Below are 20,470 nucleotides of genomic sequence, written 5' to 3' on the forward strand. Positions count from 1 at the left end.
ACGCGTCGCCCTGGGTGGAGGCGGGGGTCCGGGTTCCCTGGCGGTCGCGGTCCTGCCCCGCTTGCCGGCCGGCAGCCTCCAGCCCGGCCCGCGTGCCCGGCACCCTGCGCTGGTCCTGCCAGGGACGAGCGGAGCGCGCGTGAGCGCTCGAACTCGCCGTCATCCGCCCGCGGCAGGTAGACGCGCCAGGTAGACCCGGCGCCGCGCGGGGCGCCGGGCGGAGCGTCCACCCACCCGGATGGGCCTAGAGCGGCCCCTTGGGGAGCCAGGGACTTTCTGGACAAGGGGCGCCGACCTCCCTTTTCACTGAGCTCACCTGGTGCCCCCGCCAGTCCCTGGGCTTTGGGGACGGCGGGGCCGGAGTTGGGGTGCGCGAGGCCTCGGTCAGCCGGGCCTGCTTGGGGCAGTGCTTGGGGTCCGAGCTTGAGGCCGGCGGGCCAGGGTGGCAGGCAGGGTGGACGGCGTCTCGTCCCTGCGGCTGCGGGGGACACGGGTGGCGGCACGTGGGGCGTCTTTGCGATGCTCAGGCTCTCTGGGTGACGCGAGGCCAGGTCGCGGTGGCCTGTGGAGGTGGTGACAGCGCCTGCTGGGGGCAGCTGGGGGCTCCCCTTTCTGTTCTGTCTTGAGAACGTGTACTGTGCCTTCAAGTGAAGCCCTGTTCCATTTTTATTACGCGCTGCCAGTCGCTGGGGTTTGTCACCGGGAGGACCGGCTTCCACCCCTGGAGACTTGAGGATTGCGTAGGCTTGTGCCGTGGGCTGTGGGACGGTCCTGACTCGGCAGACGATCTTCTGGCTGTGACTCTTTTTCTCTCCTTAAAGCGCGTGGGCTGTGCACTGTGGAAACGACCACGGGACTGTGTGACCAGGATCGCCCGGGGACACCCAAGGAGACCCGGGCCTGGCCTCAAGCAACTGGACGGCGCGAGCAGAGACCCCATTGCTGCCCGGGGCCGGCAGGGCAGGCATTCCTGCGAGGTCAGCAGGCCTTCCCTGGCTCCAGAGGGCCCCGGGTTCTCCGCTGACGGCCGGGATCCCGTGGGCACAACTGACTGCGCAGAGCCCTGAGGACTGTTCTGTCCCTGGAGAAAACAAGTGCCTGGCCAGCAGGACGAGCATCGGTTGGGCTGGCAGAGGGGAGGGTGGCCACGTTCTGGAAAACGGTGAAGTTCTCGCTCTGCTGCTGGCTGCACACCCGGGAGAATGGCATCGCTAGTCGGTGCGCTGAAGGCGGTGGAAAGAGCCGATTGCAGCCAGAGACCAGCCTGGAACTCGGGCCTTACGGCAAACATGGAGGATCAAAGTCCTGCCGCGCCGTCCGCTTCCCGCCCTCCGACGTGGGTGTCCCGTCACAACGGAGGGGCTGCCGTGAGGGCTGCTGACATCACGTCCCTGGGTGAGGCTGAGTCCCTTGGTTTAGAGTTTCCTTCTGCAGCAGGGAATGCTGCTTCTCCCTGCAAGGGTCACAGGGATCTCCGTCCCCTGCAGGCACCTGCTCTCCTTTGTGTTGGTCACTCAGGCAGGCAGGGGCAGGGGACTCAAGGGTGTCATCAAAATGAGAGACTTCGATTGCACTTGCAAGAACTCAGGTGAAATCAGTTGAAACTGGCAAGGTCTTGACATTTTACAGGTTTTCCGTGGAGCTAGTGTGTCCCCGTTCAATCCCAGTGTTCCTAGAAGGGGTGACGTTCCTCTGGGGCTCAGGCTGTGACTCAGTGACTCGGGCTCCCTCCTTCACGTGGCTTTGCCATCTTCAGCACGTGCCTCCCAAGGTGGCCCTGGGGATTGTCTCCAGTCCACCGAGTCATCTCAGAAGTGTGCCTCTGCAGAGAGAGGGACTCCTTCTTTGGGCTACATTTGCCAACTTTCATTTCTTCAAATCTCACTCTCCAGGGGCTTCCCTGGTGGCGCAGTGGTTGAGAGCCCGCCTGCCGATGCAGGGGACGCGGGTTCATGCCCCGGTCTGGGAGGATCCCACATGCCGCGGAGCGGCTGGGCCCGTGAGCCATGGCCGCTGAGCCTGCGCGTTTGGAGCCTGTGCTCTGCAACGGGAGAGGCCACAACAGTGAGAGGCCCGCATACCGCAAAAAAAAAAAAAAAAAAAAAAAAAAAAATCTCAGATTGAGGCTCAGAGCCTCCTTGCCAGTCACCTGGGCCTCTGCCATGAGAGGCTGGCCCCAGGACTACTTCCAAGACTCTCTCTGTCTGCGTTCTCTGGGTCAGAAAACGGCTTCTGCGTCTTTGGGCAGGATTCACTCCCTGGTTTCTCCTCTGGAGGGAACATGCTTACTGGCATCTCTAGTCGCAAACCTGCACTGGGGGTGTTTCCTGGTGGCGCTGGCTCTTCCCACTGCTGACAGGAAAGGAGGCCCAGGAAAGGAGGATGTGGTCCGCCCAGCGGAGAGGAGCTTGCACAGCAACGCAAGGATGCACCTCTCCCAGGGCGTTCCAGCACCCAGACCGCAGGGCGTCGGGTTCAGAGTCCGAGGGGTAAAGGTGCCTGGGCCAGCAGAGCTGCTGGGAGGGGCCCCCAGAACCGAAGGCCTGTTGCTCACATCCTCGTGGGGGACCATCAGCCCATGGCTTGGAGTCAATGATGATTATAGGGGCTGGCAAGTCCGAAATCCATAGCGCAGATGCACAGGCTGGACGTTTAGATGAGAGGTGATTTTGCAATCTTGAGTCTGAGATGTGTAGGGCAGGCCAGGCAGGGTGGCAGCTCAGGCCATATTTCTAGGTTACAGTCTTTGAGGTTGAATTCCTTCTTCCTATGTTTTCCTGTATCATTTTACTTCTGTATACTGGAGACAAGGCAGACTTTCTCAAGAGGACCAAGAATACACACTGTCACAAGAGAGTATAGGCAGAGTAATAGGGAGAAAACCTCCTTTTCAGGCGTCGACAGAGGTTTACAACGCAGAGGGATCACCTGCAGTGTAACTCAGAAAGATCAAAGGAAGAGACAAGTGCTCCCTCTTGACCTCACTCTGAAAGCACAGTGTAGGTGAGGGCTGGCCTGCCTCAGCCCAGGGCCCACGCACAGAGTCTCTAAGATGCAGAGCTGAGCCTTGGGAAGGGAAAGAAGACAGTTATGACTTTCAGTCCCGAGGGTTCCCACGGGCTCGAGAAGTGATTTGGACAGTAGCTGCTCCCGGGGCAGGGCTGGTTTTACCTCCTTGAACTCGAGTGTGGTGCGTTCCCAGCTCAGTGGAGGTGTGACAGGACGTCTGCTCTGACACAGGAGCTGTTGACCTGGTTGGCCCCAAGGCTTGCTTTGAGAAGATTTCCTGCCATGAGTCAGGTCCAGGAAAGTTTCTCACTGATGCTTAATTTATTTTTAATTCACTTTATATGACCACGTTGCCTTCTCCCTTCTTTGGGAGTGCCGCTAACAGAATACTCCACTCACTTGCCTGAATGACGTTCACGGCCCCAGGGTGAGAATATCCTCAGTTTCTTTGTGTAGCCCTGGTTGGTCTGTTAAGGGTGTTTTGTTATTTCAGCAGCTTTCAAACAGGTAATAAATAAATTTCCACTGGGTTGGCATTTCCTTTCATTTCCTGAAGGAGGGGCTGATTGTTTCTAACAGCTCCCCAGGGATAGCCCAGGCTCTCTCAAAATGACTGAATGACCATTGCGTCATTCCCTGTGGCACTGTCACACAGAAAACCCAGGCAAGGTCATTTAAAATTACAGCATCAGGGCTGGGAGTGTCTGCATTGGAATTGTTCTGAAGCTGAAGAAACCACCAAATGGAGTTACTGCAGAAAATGGTCGAAGAGGCTTCAAACCTGTTGAGATGCTCTTTGGGAATACGTGCCTTGCATGCAGTCATCTGCAGAAGAATAGAAAGGCCTGGTCTCCTCTGAAGAGCCTGAGGGTGATGTGATGTCCAACACAAAGCACAGAGAGAGTCCTGCCTGACACGGGGCAGGCAACTAGTAATCAAATATGTCTTGCCAAGATGATGGAGTTTCTGAAAGATGACTCCTCGTCTTCAAGGATACACATTACAATTAGATTTGAGTGCATATGAAAAAGAAACAAGCAAAGATCTAAAAGCTGTACTGCTGCCCACTCAAAATTGTTAAGTGATTATGCAAAAGAAGATTCCTCATAAGTGTGGAATGTACAGGACTCAATTGCTTCCAGGTCTGGAAGAAGGCCCTATAATTTGACAGTCACTTAAATTGATATTTCTTTCAATAGCAATGCACTGCTCATTTTGTTAATGAACTCCAAACTGTCAGTCCTAGTAACTCACTAAACTTTCCTAACACCCTCATTTCAGCGATTTAAGCATATAATTAAGAAGTGATCAAGGCAGCACACAAAAACAAGTATAAATAATCTTCAGGATTCGGTGGGTCTCTCTAAAATGGTAACATTATTGGAATTATTATTAAAACAAATTTGTGAACTGTCTTCATAAGTGCTATAAATCATTGTGGTTTTTAAAGTTTTTTTGTAAGGAGCGGAACAACAAAAGAAAAGGGCTAGAAAAAAACCTCTTCCTCTTCCTTTCCTTTTCAGAATTTGAGCTGATTTAAATGTTAAAGATTGGTCACTTGATGAATGCTATATTTTCCCCCTTTTCACTCCAAACCAAATGTTATTTTATTCCTTTTCCATTACCAAATCATCTAGAACGATTTGGTAATGGAAAAGGATATTCTAGAATTCCTAGAAAGTGTAGATAAATTATAGTAGGAAAGTAAAATGTCCTAAATTCCAACCCAACACCAACACACTGTAATTTTATCATGAAACATAAACCCGAGTCCAATTATATTAAATTCTACCGATAGGCACTGCAATATAGCAGTGGCATAAGCTTAGCTCACTAAGTGTATCTGATGTGCGATTATTAGGGATAATTTATATATATATAATTTATTCTGGATACAGGCTTTGGACTTAGATTCCCTGGGTCAAACTATTGGTTTTGTCAGTCACAGCTGTGTGAGCTTTGGCAAATTACTTTTCCATTCTCCAGTTTCTTCATCTGATAAAATGTGAACAGTAGTACACATACTTCATAAAGATTTGTGACTTAATAATTCAAAGCACTTAGAATAGTGCCCACTTTATAGTAAGAATTCAATACTTTTAGCCATATTGATAGTGATAACAGTAGTAATGTGCAAGAGAGTATATTGAAAATTTTGATGATGCAATAAAACCAACTTCCAGTAGCAAAAAAAATTAATAAAGCCATTGGTGAAAATATTCTCAATGTGTAACACTGAAAAAGAGCTAGAATCCTAATAATATTTTTAAAAGCCCTTTCAAATCAATAAGGAAAACTATTCAGAGTGGACAAAGGGGGTAGAACATGAGAAGATAGTCTACAATTTTAGAAATACAACAGTCGCTAAGCATATGAGATGTGTTTAGTTGCATTAGCAATAAAATAGTGCCAGTTTAACCAAATATGAAATGCACTCTTCGGCTGTTATGTTTTGCAAATATTAATAATAACTACTGTTGGGGAAAGTGCAAGGAAAGGGGGCTCTCGGCTGATGGAACCATAAGTTAACACAACCCATTTGAAAACCATATTTCTTAGGACTTTTCTGTTAAAATAAATATCAATGTATACAAATATTTATCTACAAGCAAGTTCTGTAGAGAATCTTATAAGATTCTTAAGTAAATGATGTACTTAAGAAATAAAGTGAAATGAATATTTATTGACAGAAGGATGCACACAATTGTTCAACATCCCACTTTGAGGACCAAAACACTCACTGCCCCAGATGTTTCAGGAATGCTTTTTGGCCACTTATGGCTCACAGCTGTGACCCCCTCAGGAACTGTCCTCAGCTGAAGGGAACTGGCTCCCTAAGGTCACACACCCCGCTGGGGGCAGCCAGCATCCTCTGACTCATCAGTTTAGGCACACAAAGGTCCAGCTCCCTGTTTCAATTCTGAGCCACTCTGTTGGGGAATCCCAACTCGAGCTCCTGGGATTGTCTGAAACCTTTTACAAGACTGCATTATACTTTAACTTCTCCCTATTGCCTATGCTGGTTCCTTCACTTCCTTACAGGTACTGTTCTTAATAGCCCAATAAACTTCCTGCAGACAAATCTTCATCTCAAAATCTGTTTTCCAGGAAAACAACCTAAGACAGTAGGTGCCAGAGGGGACTGGAGAGGAAACCAGTGGTGTGCAGGTACATGTTAAAACACTGGCTCTCTGGGAAAAAATACGCCATGATTTGTGGTTCTCGCGAATTTCCATGGTGTAAATACACCCACCTTGGAAGATCTGACTGAATGCAGAGTTGGGAAAAGATGTGTCCAATCGCTTCTTGTGCTGTGGTGTAGCTAGCTCCGCACTCTAGTAGAAGGAGCAGACTCTAACATGAGATTTGGTACTCGATTACTCACTACTAACTGGTTGTAGGCAATGAGTACTCCATCCAGTTAGTAGGTGGAGTGATAATCGCCTGTTGCAGCATTTCAGTTGTTAAGACTTTCATTCCTGGTGAACTGTGATGGGATGTGGGTGGAAAGGAATGCTCTGGGACACATAGCAGGGCAATACCACAGGTGTTTGGAAGACTGGAAGGTGATATAAGAACAGTGGAATCGGATGGCTTCTCGTGAGTAGCATGGATGAACTAGAGAAAGGAAATAAAAGACTGAAGGGAATTAATCACCAATTGGAACGGAAGTGTGAAAGTCAGAGGGTCTCTTTGGCTGCAGATAAAGAGACCTTCACCTCCTGCATCCACAGAGCAGTAAAAAGCAGACAATTACAAGCCCAAGGATTTAATTGTGTTATGACTATTTGTTGGTGACTTTTGAGTTTCTCATGCCAGCAGTGAGTGGGAAGAAGAGTCACCATCCCGGCTCTGGCGATGGACCCTGTCTATCAGGAGGAGTTAAGGCTACTGTCATGCCATGTGGGCAGAAAAGACTGTCTGTGACACCTAGGTCATCTGCTAGGGCATCTTTGCCAGTCATTCCCTTGCTCACTCTTGTTTATAAATGGACACGTGCTGTAGTCACAACCTGAGAAAGGAACCCCACCTAAGACGTGAGTTAAGAAAACATATTAAATTTTCTGGGATCGGAAGCAGAACCCCTGAGGTTCCTCTGGACTCAGCTGGCGTGGCAGGAGGCGAGCGGTGAAGTGGCTGTTACAGCGTGGGGCAGATAGGGTGGAATTGGACATAAATTCCACGTCCTCGTTCACTGAAAATCCAGGGTCAGGTGTGGCCATCAAGGTGACTTAATCTAGATCATGGTTTCTCCATCTTGTCACGATTGAAACGTTTTGCTTCCCGGAGCACTCCCTCACTTGTGACAACTGATAATGTCTCCACACGTTGCCAGATGTTCCTTGGGGGACAAAATCACCTCCAGTTGAGACCACTCATGTAAGTATGTGTAGGAAATCTTGAGAGCACAGAGGACAGATCAGTAAACTTTATTTTAATATATCAAGAAAGGCTTCAGACAGCAGGTAATGTTGATGCTATATTAAGGGCTCTGTACACAATCAACATATTTGGGGGAAGAATCCACAGTGAGCCTTTATTAAAAGAAACTTGGAAATGCTGTTTATTAAGCAAATTAAGTCATTAGGGGGACAGTTTCTAAGTGAGTTACTATGTAAACTGAGGTAGATTTGTAGCATGTCAACATCACCAAAACACCATCATTGCATCTCTTTGTATCTAGAATGAAAGAACCCTACATCTTGATTAAATTACCCCTTTTAGTGACCCTGAAATGTCCAACTACTGCAAAAACGGGCACAAATCCATTAACACAAAGATGTCATAGAGTACAATTTTTCTCACAATTGGGTTTATGACTGCAAACAGATGGTGAAAAAGCATGAGAATGACCCTGTTCATAGTTGAAACCATATAGTCCAAAGCATATACAATCCTCGCCAAATGTTAGATTCTAAGTCATAGTTTTAGAAAACGTTTGAGCTATTTTAATATTGTCCCTTCCCCTCACCCGTCCTTAGTTTCCTCTTTAGTATGTGTGTTTATGCCTAGCGTATTACATACCAAAATTGATGCTGAACTCAAGACATGCTTACATAAAGTCAAAATCATGATAATTAGAAACACCTACCTGATTGACTGTATAGCTATTTTTCATTCAGAATCTTGGCCTCAAGTAAATATTACACAAAAAGTGACTTTTAGACAGAGTACGCCTTTTCGGACTTCTTATACTAAATACCAGAGCCTCTGCAATGGACTGCTCTTCTCACCACTCAGAGCATTTGTATTCTGTGGCCAATTCTCATTTAGTTTTTCGCATCTATTGTTTTTATGGGGTGATGACCTCCTAAGTGAAAATAACATGGATGAAAATTATTTCCTCATCTGGGATGCGAGTTGTTCTTTTCGGGCCTCCGTGGTCTGCTCAGCCTCTGTATTCCCTGAAGGCAGTTGTCTGGATGGTTTTCACCTTGATAACTGGGTTGGTGAAGTCAGATGAAAATGATATTCACAAACTGAACAAACTGTGGGAAAAGTCATTCGGTCCAGGCTGATGATGCAAAGGCATTTCTCATGTTATATGGTTTCCTCTTTCCCATCAAAAATATGAGAGAGAATTATCATTTTGGAGTCATCTGCCAACAATGTTCTGTGCTTAAGTAAATTTTAGGTAACTGGAAATACACTGACATATGGGATTACTATTTATGTTAACATGCCTTTAATCACAAGAATACTCTTTAAGAGTATTTTCTATGTGTAGGTTCCCTATAGTAGTTCCTCATGAAAGTCCTCCAATGGTAGTTTCAACTTGAGGCTAATGGTGTTTTGTAAAATCACTGATAATGTGAATTTTTTCACTTATGCCTTTGAGACAGCACTGTTTAAAAATCGCACCAAAAGACTTTGCTTCTGGGAAGAAGGAGTAGACATACTTTTCCCTCTAAGGACAACTAAAAACCACAACCGTTATATACATAACAAACTCTAAAAGTGAAGAGAAGAAAGAGGACTAGCTGGGAAACTCGGGACCCAAGGATTAAAACAGGGGTGAATTCCCCTGTTTTTCTTTTGCCCTCATATATCCCAGACTTGGAGATGAAGAAGTTGGTGATCCAGACCCACCAACAGGTGCAGACAAAAAAAGCCCCAACAAAAACCTCCTCGCTCTAGTCAAAAGACAGGGAGAGCGCACCTTAGAAAGAAAAGTTTTAGACAATAGCCACTCTACTCCAGTCAAAAACCACAGAAAGTATTGTGGCCTCACTCCCACCCCACCCATGTCAGTAAATGGTGAGTGAGTAGCCTAGACCTCCACTCCCGTCAGACTGTAAAGAGGGACCCCAGCCCACCTGCCAAGGTGATGTCAGAGAAGGTCAGGTTAGGAGCTGGAACTTTCATCTCTGCCAGGTGGTAGTGTTGCACCCCTTCCCCACTCAGTGTAGGGGAAGAAGTTTGAGGATCCAGGGATTCCAATCCCATCAGTCAGTAATGACGTATCCTTCCCACTTCCTGCTGAAGTTTTGTCAGTGGATTTTCACCCCAGCCTGGTGGCCATGAGACCTATGCCGTGGTGTCAGTGGAAGACAAGCGGGGAGCAGTAACGAAGGAATTCCCACCCCTCCCATCCAGAGTGGTGTCAGTGGAGACCCAGAGGGAAGACAGAAGTCCCACCAACCCAAGAGTAAAAAGCAACCTCCCTCCTCCCTTCTCCTTATTGCCCCCGTCGTCAACAAAAGCCAAGTAGATTTCTACCCCAACCTGGCTACAAGTAACAAGGCAGCAATCCCCACTTCCCCAAAACAGCTAACATAGAAGATTTAAATAAGATCCAGAGTCTCATAACTTAATACACAAATCATTCAGGTTTTGACTGAAAATCACTTATCATACCAAGATCCAGGAAAACTACAATTTGAATTAAAATAAAAAACAGTAAATAGACTCTACCACCAAGACAGCAGAGATGTTAGAATAATCTGACAAACATTTTAATGCAGCCACCATAGAAATGCTTCAGTGAATAACTATGAACACGTTTGAAATAAATGAAAAACCCTCACCACAAAATACAAAGTATCAACAAATAGAAGATATGAAGAAAAACCAAATAGAAATTTTGGAACTGAATGTATTAAAAGTGAAATAAAGGGTCCAGCAGATAGGATTAAGAGCAGAATAGAGAAGAGAAAAAATCAGTGAACTGGAAAACAGAACAAGAGAAATTAGCCAATCTGAAAATCAGAGAGAAAATAGACTTGGAAAAAGATGAATGGTGGCTAAGGGATCCTTGAGAGTATAACAAAATATCTAATATTTGTGTCGTAGAAGTCTTAGAAGGACAGGAGAAAGAGGATGGGGCTGAAAAGTACTTGAACAAATAATAGTTGAAAACATTTAATATATAGCAAAAGATACAAATAATAACTTGGATGGGATTACACTACCCAATTTCAAGATGCACTGTATAGTTATAGTAATCAAGACTGTGTTGAATTGGTGGAATCACAGATACAAACATCAATGGAACAGAAGAGCGATCCCAGAAATAAATCCAAACAAATAAGCCCAACTGACTTCTGACAAAGTTACAAAAGCAATTCAATAGAGGAAGGATAGACTTCTTGACAGATGGTGCTGGAGCAATAGGAAGAAAATGAACCTCTATCCAAACCTCATACTCTATACAAAATTAACTCAAAATGAAACAAGGATTTAATGTAAGAGATAAAACTATACAACTTCTTAGAAAAAATGGAGAAAGTCTTTGGGAATCTAGCACTAAGCAAAGAATTCTTAGATTTGGTTCCCAAACACAGTTTCAATAGTCACACCATATATACCTATGCCTAAAATCACTATTACACATAAATCAAGTCCAAAAATATTTATATTTTTTTCTCAAAGAAAAAAAAAAGAAGGAAAAAAGCATATCAAGTAAAAGCCACACAAGATGAAACAGAACAAAATGGCTTAGATGAGAAATGCATTTCCTCCTGAATCATCAGCATGTCTCCAAAGTTTACGTGAAACCTTTCCTTATAAGGTCACCACATACAAAATTTTATGTTGTGGCTTCTCAAGCTGTTGTGGAACATCTAACAGGTTATGATACATTATTTGCTCAGTATTCAATGCAAGATTTTCTCATGGACGCTGACAGAGTAGCAATTTCAGAACGTCTTAGTATTCAGCTGTTTTAATGCAACCACAGAGAAAATGATTATCTTACACTGTGTGTCTATGGAGATCTCTTATTAATCAGTAATGGCAGTTATATTAAATATATTATAGAAGAAAATATTTAGTTCCTTAAGTAAGTTGCCCCCTACCCCCTGCCTCTCTCTCTCTCTTTTCACAAAATAAGAAGTAATTCCAGTAACAGTGAGATGGGATGTAGAGAAAAAGAGATGAGTTGGGTGGTATTTTTTTACACAAAAGTACATCATTAAATTAGTTCTCCATTTTTTTCACCACTGACACTTTTCAGCCCTCTTTATGAAAATGAATTGTAGAAGCGTATCATATATATTGACCAGGTTTCTGGGAAGTTGGGAACTTGAGATTTTTTCCCATCTACTCTGCTCCAGTTGAATCGAATATTCCTTTATGCTCTACAGAAATCAGTGTGAGTTTGAAATCTACTTGTCATCCTCACTTATTATATTTTTTCTTGGCCCTTTATAAATAATATCAGGGAAGTCCACAGAGCTAACAAAATGTCTAAAATTTGGCCTCACAATTTTGCCTAGCAAAAATATTATCACACTGTTTCTTTAGTTACTTTATTTCTCATCCTGAAAGTTGATTTGGGGGTGAAGGCACACTCTTTCTTTTTCACATTCACACACTTAACCAAACTTATACCCCTCTCAAGCCTTGTTTTCTTAGACATATGGAGTTATATAGAAATATATATGAAATACGTGCAAAAGATTCCCAAAGTGTTACTCTGGTGCAGCCTACTGAGACACTGACAGATTTCAGGCTCTTGTACCTTCTTGTACACGTTCTATTAGCAGAGAAATCCATTTTCAAAAGATTGACATAGCATTAGGGAAAGGCTTATAACTTGCAAAATATCTCAAAAGTGGTATTTTGATCTTAGACCTGTTGAATTTTTATTTAAAAGAAGACAGATTTGTGAACTGCTGCCTTGGCGCACATGAAGAACAAATTCATCTAGTATCTCTTACGTTTAACCAACTCCCTGAGGCCACACAGTATCCTGGAAGGAAAACAGAAAAGGATCAGGGAAGCTGTTTTAGCCTCTCGCACTTGCCTGAGACTGTTAGGCATTAAGTAAACCTTTGTGTTTCAATTTCCTTATCCTGTAAACTTGTAATATATGCTCTGCTAGTCTCCTACGGATGTGAAATATATCAGCGCTTATATAGTTGGCACTGTTCCGAGTACTTTACACGGGTGGCAGAGTGAAATTATAAAGGCTTCCTGTGTTCTTCAGCTGTAGCACACCCAGCTATCTCTATCCTTCCCCATCTCCTTCTCAAATTCAGGGAGCAGTGGGGAAATGGTGATTTATATTACTGCCCTCAGGTAGAGATTCTTGCAGTAGTGATACAAGCAATCTGATGAGCTTTTTTGGTGGTTGTTGTTTTCAATAGACTTTAGAACCTCAAGGCAGAGTACATGTCATTGAGAAAAGGCCTTTTTGGAGTTTTAATCTCTATCCATTGAATAGCAAGAGCCGAGGTTTCCTATCTAAACAATAAGCAAAGAATATACAGTAGGAGCTGGTTTTTCTCCCCTCAACCACCTAGATCATATTTAAGATTCCATGGGCTGGAAAAGGAGGAAAAACTGGAGAGAGAAGAGGAACCCAGGGGGTGTATCTGTGTAGGGACCAGGTATTCCCCTACTCCATCTCCAGAGTAGCCTTTGGAGGTTTAGCCTCGAGTTGAGAAAATGTGGCACAGAGGCATGCTTTCAGCTTCCTCGAGAAAGTGAGCAAGCAGGGGGTGGGGTTTTCCTGATGTGTGCCCACCTGTCACAGTAGCAGAAGTGTAGAAATGGCAGCAAGACTTCTTGAGACAGAAAAGCCTGGATAAGATTCATTTGCCTCTGGAGGTTTGAAAACCATCTCTGTGTTTCTCCAAGTCCCCCAAAAGGCTGGGGGTGGTTGAAAATGAGGTCCCTCAGAGTCAAGTAAAGGAAGATGTAGACCACACAGACCAACGGAGAATCCAGGAAGGCAGGCATCTCAGCATGTGCTGGTGTTCCTGGCTGACCGCATCCAAGGACTGTAAAGCGCAGTAACTCACAGGGTTCCGTGTGAGCAGACGCCAGTATCCAGCTATAGGTGCTCTCTCCCAAAGCCAAGGTATTATGTCACAGCTAAGAGGCTATCTGGTTGAATGTAAATCTGGGATGAGGGTTCTTCCGTAGTTGGCCAATGTTTATTTCTTTTTGTCATCAGACACATATTGCCTCAAAAGAGATGAAATTATAGAAAAATATTACAATTTTTCGCATGACTGAATAAATGAAATGAAAGACATGGAGGAACCATGAACGCTTATTACTAAGTGAAGGAAGCCAATCTGGAAAGGCTACATACTGTAGGATTCCAACTCTATGACAATCTGGAAAATGCAACACTATGGAGACAGAAGAAGATCAGTGGTTGCCAGGGGTTGGAAGGAAGTGGGGGCGGAAGATGGATGTCTGCAAAACACAGAGCATTTTTAGGGCAGTGAAAATACTCTGTATGATACTGTTATGATGGATACATGTCATTTTGCATATTTCCAAACGCAGAATGGATAACATCGAGAGTGGAGTCTACGATAATCTGTGGACCCTGGGTGATGATGATGTGTCAGTAGGTTTATCAGTTGTAACATATGGACCATCTTGTGGGGATACTGGGCATGTAGGAGGCAGGGCGTTTGGGAAATCTCTGTACCTTCCTGTCCGCTTTGCTGTGATCCTAAAAATGCTCTAAAAATATAGTCTTAATGAAAAAAGGTGACTTGTGTTATTTCTGGAATATGGTCTTTCTTTACTATCTTCACAGGAGACCATTTCCTAGAAAATAAACAAGCATAATACTAATTTAAGGGAAATATTAACGTGATTTTCTGATGATGAAATATAAGGATATGCAGAGATTTCTGGAATACCTTAGATAGAAGAGCACAGTGCATTTTATATTCATTCTTCCTAAAAGCTAAGCTCTGAATAAAAATTTCAATTAAGAAAAATAAGTCTATGCAGAATTAAAGTGAAGAATTCTGAATGAAACTAAAGTGAATATGTCAATTTCTTAGTGAGCCTAATGTTAAAAAAAAACTGACTAAAATAGATTAAAGATAAGAATAGATTTTCCTGATCTGCTGAGAATCCATTTCATAACTTCCATAGTAACTGAGAAAACTATTAAAACATTTAACTCAGTCTCAGTATTTTAAATGTATTAATTACTGTATCATAACATTGGGAATAATTTCATTATTTTTTTATATATGTGGTTATTTTTCTTAAATTATTAATGTTTTATATTATCTAGCAATGTTAATGTGGAAACCTAGACAAAGCAAGGAGTGTGAATTAATACCTACAGTCTTGTTATAATTGTTACGGTTCCTTGAATGAATCTACATTTTTCGTCCCTTTCCTCCAGTACAATGGTTTCCATAAGATTGAAATAGAAGAGTGCTAGGAGCAGAGAATGAGGAAGGAATTTGGTCGAGGGAATTGGTAAATGAAAGCCGAAGAGTAAAAGAAAAAGGAAGATTTATGTTCTCTATTCAAGGTGAACATAACCGCTACCTGCATACAGTCATCTCCAGTTTGGTATATCCCGGGGCCATCCTTGCAAACACCATGTGGTTTGTCACATCTAGATCCCCTTGCAATGGAGAAGTTATTTTTATTCTCCAGCTGAGCTAGAAACCACACAGTTCTGGCATGCAAAAAGGGTTTTAAGTAATTTAATCATGTATGTGCACAATTGTTGCTCTCCAATAAGCTAGTGGCAAGAACACACCAGATGTTTCTAACTGGCTCCTGCTTTGTGAATGCACGTTTAAAAATCAAAGCCAGTTACCTGAATTGTGAAGCAGAGACCATGAATTCCCAGATTCAGTTTCACGTCCAAGGGATTCCCACATCCCTCTTTAACGTGGATCCATCCACTGCTCAGGTTTGAAACACACTAGTCGGTGCCCGGTCAGAGATTTTTTTCCGTGCAGTCAAAATCCTGGCTTTGATGTGTTGCCCCCATTGTTTTGGTCATATGGATTCTTTTAAAGATCTTATCAGAATTTGTTTTGTTTTAGAGAAGGTTCTCTCTCTTGAGCTATCTTCCTTTTCAGAGTCTTTTCTGATACAATGTATTTTAACAAATATTTGAATATTTGTATTATTTACATAATGTAAGTACGCTATTATTTGCTAATTATTAATATTATTCATTATAAATTAATTATGTAATAGTACTGTGATTAAGAACATCATTTATTAACTATTAAATACATTGTTTAGGTGACAAATTTTCTCATCTGTTTTTTGTATACAAAACAAAATGTTATATAAAATTTAATTAAGTCACTAAACATCTCTGAATTTGTTTTTATCCCAACAGTTGTAAATAGACAAAAGTTGCAAAACTACCGTATATTACTGATTGTACATCGATCTCTGTGACTGCGTGTCACACTCTGTGCTGGGTGCTGCAAGGAACACAAAGGTGAAGGATACACAGAGAAGTAGTCAAGGAATGAGGTGTGAAAAGATAATATTAGCATATCTATCGTGTGGTTGCTGGTGAAAATATAGCTTATGAGATATTATGTACAGCGTGATACCATTTTCAAAGTATGTACTACAACAAAGTTTAAAGCCTGTCAAGGGTGTTTTATCAAAATGTTAACTATGAGTATCCCTTGATGATAGAATTAGAGTAAATTTAATTCCTATGTTCATGTATTTTCCGAATGTTTTAGAATGGAGTTACATTCTTTTTATAATCTGGTTTGATTTGAAAATCATTTTTGAGAAGTTGTGGCATTACTAGGAAGGGTAAGGTATCAATCAGGTGGGCGGGAATGAGGCGGCTATCCCCAAACAGGAAAGGTAGTGGTGGGAAGAGTGAAGGGTCCAGTCCGAAGTTATCAAAATCTGGATAGTAGTGGGAAAATCCTCTGGGGGTTTTTGTGGCGCACTCTGAATGCTAAGGAAAGGATTCTGCTTCTGATTAGTAAGGCAGTATTGTAAATTCTTAGGCAGGTAATAGATTCAGAGTAGTGTTTCAGGAATATTAGTGTATTTGTGGTGCTTAATTTGAAATACAGTGAAAAATGGGGGAGAGGAGACTGGATAAAATAATGCTAAGTTATTTGTCCTTTACTCATAAGGATAAAAGAAATATTTAATTATGTACACAAACTAATTTGAGAGTCAAACCGGCTTTACTGAGGGTAAGGAAGAAAAATAATACAATATGTAACATCTGATCATACTGTATTCTTCCTGAATTAAAAACCTACCTGTTTCTCTGTAGATCTTGTGAAACAGCCTTACTTACAAAAGAGTTTCTACATTCTAGGTTTTCCTTACTAAAGTCTTTGTTATAATAGTCTTTGCTAGTTCATAAGAACTAGTAAAACTTCCATCTTAACTTTTTAATTGACAAAGTATTTCTGTGACTGGTACTTTGGATTACTAGTGATCTGGCAATTGAAATACAGCTCTCAGCCCAGCAGGAGTCTTATGTAGCTTGAGTTATTTTGTTGGAAGCATACCGGCCAAATGGAAAGGAACGAGCAAAGAATCAAAGAGAATTTAGACAAATTATCCAAATAGGAAAACAATTTGCATTTACCTCTTGAAAGCTAATTTAAAATTTTATCTTAATATGTGTGACTCCTCAATCGTTTATTTATTAATAATCATAACTCTAATTTTTGAATTCACCTACATTTCCAAAAGTTAGAAAATTTCCAAAAATTTAAAAAACTTTAATTGGGAAATAAAATTTTAGAGTTCTCCCCAGTAATCTATTTCCAAAATCCTTTTAGCTTTTTTTTTTTTTCCTTTTGCAACTCCAATGATAGAAACCAGCTCTGTGCTTCCAGATTTCTGGAATAGTTGCAGATGAGTCGCTATAAATGCCAGCCTTCTGGTCTGGTCTAGTATGATGATTTTGGTGGTAGTTTTTCATAGTTGGTGCTTTTGAATTCATTTACAGGAGAATTGCAGCTCTTTTCACTTTTGTCTTCTGGAGAAAATTACACTCAAGCAAGACATGTTTTTCTAAGCTTTTTTTTTTTTTTCAGTATTGGTGAAAAAAAAAAACAACCAGAAACATCTGTTTTCCTTCACATCTCTGTGACTTTCCATGTCCATACCTCAGTTATTACCAACAACTGATTGTAAAGTGGATGATTTTTCTATAATGCTCTGTACAGAAAAATAGGAATAAGTAGACTTAGGAAGGTAATATTTCTGAACCCATAAGATATGCACTTTGGATTGGCAAGCAGTTCTCAGTTCTTAAACCAAACTGTGACCTGGGTTAACTTGTTATTTGAATTTGGTTTGTTTTCACCTCATTTCAGCAAGCTGCCTCCATGAAGTTGAGGGTAGAAACCTTTGGAAGGGGTGAGAATGACGCTGAAGGTAGCATTATGGCGCATGGGTGTGTGTAAGACCTGGGGCTTGCTCTGCAGTAAGAGATGACTGTCCAGATCCCGCCATTAACTTATTCAATGATCCTGGAGGAGCTACTCAAATCTCGATTTTCATCAGCAACATGGAAGTAAGTACACTGACCTACATCATTGGAATTTTCTGAACCATGACAAATATAGGTATTAGTAACTTACTTTATAAATTAATAGAGAAAGATATGATTAATATAGGATCTACTCTCAAAAAAATAAGCTTGTTCTGAAATTAATAGAACATTTCCAGGGCTTATTGGCATCATCCTGAAATCAAATTTACCAGATGTTTATTAGTTTTTCATTTTACACTTGTCAAATTCTCCCACTAAATATACATTGATAGTAACTGGTGTAGCCCAACTCCATAAATAACTGGAATTATATTTAAATTTATTTTAATATTTAAAATTAAGTTTAAATATTCATTTGCCGGTGATTTACTGCTCTGCCTTCATTTGAGTATTACATGCAGCAAAAGATTGACACATGAGGGATGCTCATAGAAGAACACTGATAAAAGATGCTGAGTACCTGAGGTGATGGGGGTGGACAGTATATTTATAGCTCACCTGTAAGGGCAGACAGAGCTTGGGGATTTCTTCTGCGTTCTCTCACTAGGTATCAATAAAAAGCATAGGACGAGATACATTTTACACTTATTAGCTCACTTAATTCTCACACGAACCCTGTGGAATGTGTAGTGTTTCCTCCTTTTTTCCCCCAAATGCAGTGTGATAAAGGGATATATCTGACATGACAGAGTTGGTCAGAGTCAGAAGGGGAACTCGAAGTATGCTTTGTGACTCTGAAACTCAGACCCCGTTGACAGGCCACAGTGCTGAAGAGCCGAAACTAGCCATCTATACAGGGAGGGCTGAAAGTAAATTAGAGGATTTTTTTTCCCTCTTTTCAACAATGTGGTTCCACTGATGTTAGGATGACGAACCAGTTCACCTTAAAACAGGGAGGTGGTGAAGGTGGGCCTAATCTAGTCACACGAGCCATTTGAAACCTTCTCCAGCTGGTTGCAGACTGAGTCAGAGCGAGTCTAAGCATGAGAGGGTCCTATGTGAGGCAGGGAGCCCTTGGAGGGATTGGCCTCTGCCAGCAGCGTGAGTGGGCTTAGAAGCAGGTCCTTCCCCTGGCCCGCACGGGGGTCCAGCCCAGCCCAGCATCGGGCATCCAGCCTTGTGAGATTCGGAGCAGAGGGCTCAGCCCCTCTGGACTTCCGGTCTGTGGAACGTAAGTTCGTAAACAGGGGTCGTTTGAAGCTGCTCAGGCTCTGGTCACTTGCCCTGCGAAGACGGAGACCCACTGTGTTGAGCGAACGGTCCAGTTCCCATTGTTTACACTTGGTGACGCCTGCCCGTGTTCCTCTTGACACAGTTCTCAACCATGAACCTGTTGCCTCCTTGGATAATTGCATCCATTTGTGATTGTTCTTTAGGGTAAAGAGACTTGCTCACCCGGAAGTCTTGTTCTCCCTTATTTGAGCAGGTTGTCGTGTGCCAAATCAGGATAATACATGGATTCTGTCACCTTTTAAAACGTTGTTTATGGGCGTCCCTGGTGACGCAGTGGTTAAGAATCTGCCTGCCGATGCAGGGGACACGGGTTCGAGCCCTGTTCCGGGAAGACCCCACATGCCGCGGAGCAACTAAGCCCGTGCGCCACAACTACTGAGACTGCGTCCTGCAACTACTGAAGCTCAGGTGCCTAGAGCCCGTGCTCCACAACAAGAGAAGCCACCGCAATGAGAAGCCCGCGCACCGCAATGAAGAGCAGCCCCCGTGCGCAGCAACGAAGAGTAGTCCCCGCTCGCAGCAATGAAGACCCAACGCAGCCAAATATAAATAAAAATAAAAGAAAGAAAAAAACACGTTGTTTATAAAGATGATATAATTTGATCTAAAACCGAGTATTTCTCTTATGCACGAATACTGAGCCACGTTTTCAACAAAGGATGCAAAGACCTACCCGGTGATAGCATGCTGCCTGCAAAAGGCATCCGTGTGTTTGTGAAGGAAGCAAGTTATCACAGAAGAAGCGTCTGTGTGCTGTTAAGAATTAAGAATGCTTTGAATCCACTGGAATATCTGGCAACTTTGCTATAAAATCTTGTTTTCATTAAAATGGTTTGGGCTGAAACTTTCTTTGATAATTTAAAATTCCTTTCCACTCTCCCTCCTCCCACCTCCAACCCCCTTGCTTAAAACATCACTGGTATTTTGGCAAATCAGGCAGACTTGAAAACAAACGACTTGCTTAACATTTTGTCAAGCATCTCTCTAATAATGACACAAAAACGTATTGATGGGCATGCTTCCCCCGTGCCGCTCTTGTGCATGTATTTGATTTTCCCGTATTAATCATGAGCTGTGTGTGGTGCACGGAGCACTAATGGCCCCATTATCCACGTCCAGGGCCTTTATATCCCACGAAAAGCCCAGCTGCTGACATTGTTGAGCACGTAAACGAGATCAGTTGTAGTATTAATGTTTGTTTACCTCTCCAGAGTTTCCTTGGTGACTTCTTCTTTTAATTGGTACACTTTGATCATCCTTGTTTTGGTTACTATGTAACAAACTATCCATATTAATTACCGTAAAACTGCATAATTGTATTACGTTCACTGATTCTACTGGTCAGGAATTGAGATAGGGCCCAGCAGGGATGACTTGGGACTGCCAGAGAACTTCTGGGGCCTCTGCTGAGGGATTTTCAGATATCTGAGGGCTGGAGTCATCTGGAGAGTTCTTCACTCACATGTCTGGTATCTGGCCTGGGGTAGCTCAAAGGCTGGACTC

The 20,470-nt window shown here is 42.8% G+C and overlaps 2 long non-coding RNA genes across 3 annotated transcripts in view; both read left to right on the plus strand.

Annotated features, from left to right (window-relative positions):
* LOC137215959 (uncharacterized) overlaps window positions 1-15,724 on the plus strand; it is a 28,305-nt gene extending 12,581 nt beyond the window's left edge. Inside the window, exon 4 of one of the 2 annotated variants that reach the window (XR_010939509.1) lies at window positions 15,581-15,724. This is a non-coding gene — a long non-coding RNA (uncharacterized lncRNA). Of the gene's footprint in view, window positions 1-14,617; window positions 14,725-15,580 lie in introns of those variants that run through there. The other variant, XR_010939510.1, reaches the window with a different exon arrangement.
* Window positions 15,725-17,088: 1,364 nt separating this feature from the next.
* LOC137215960 (uncharacterized) lies at window positions 17,089-19,854 on the plus strand. The gene is made up of 3 exons (XR_010939511.1): window positions 17,089-17,433; window positions 17,556-17,755; window positions 19,111-19,854. It is a non-coding gene; the product is annotated as an uncharacterized lncRNA (long non-coding RNA).
* The last annotated feature ends 616 nt before the right edge of the window (window positions 19,855-20,470 follow it).

This window comes from Pseudorca crassidens, chromosome 21 (genome assembly GCF_039906515.1).
Source record: "Pseudorca crassidens isolate mPseCra1 chromosome 21, mPseCra1.hap1, whole genome shotgun sequence".
NCBI classification, from domain to species: domain Eukaryota; kingdom Metazoa; phylum Chordata; class Mammalia; order Artiodactyla; family Delphinidae; genus Pseudorca; species Pseudorca crassidens.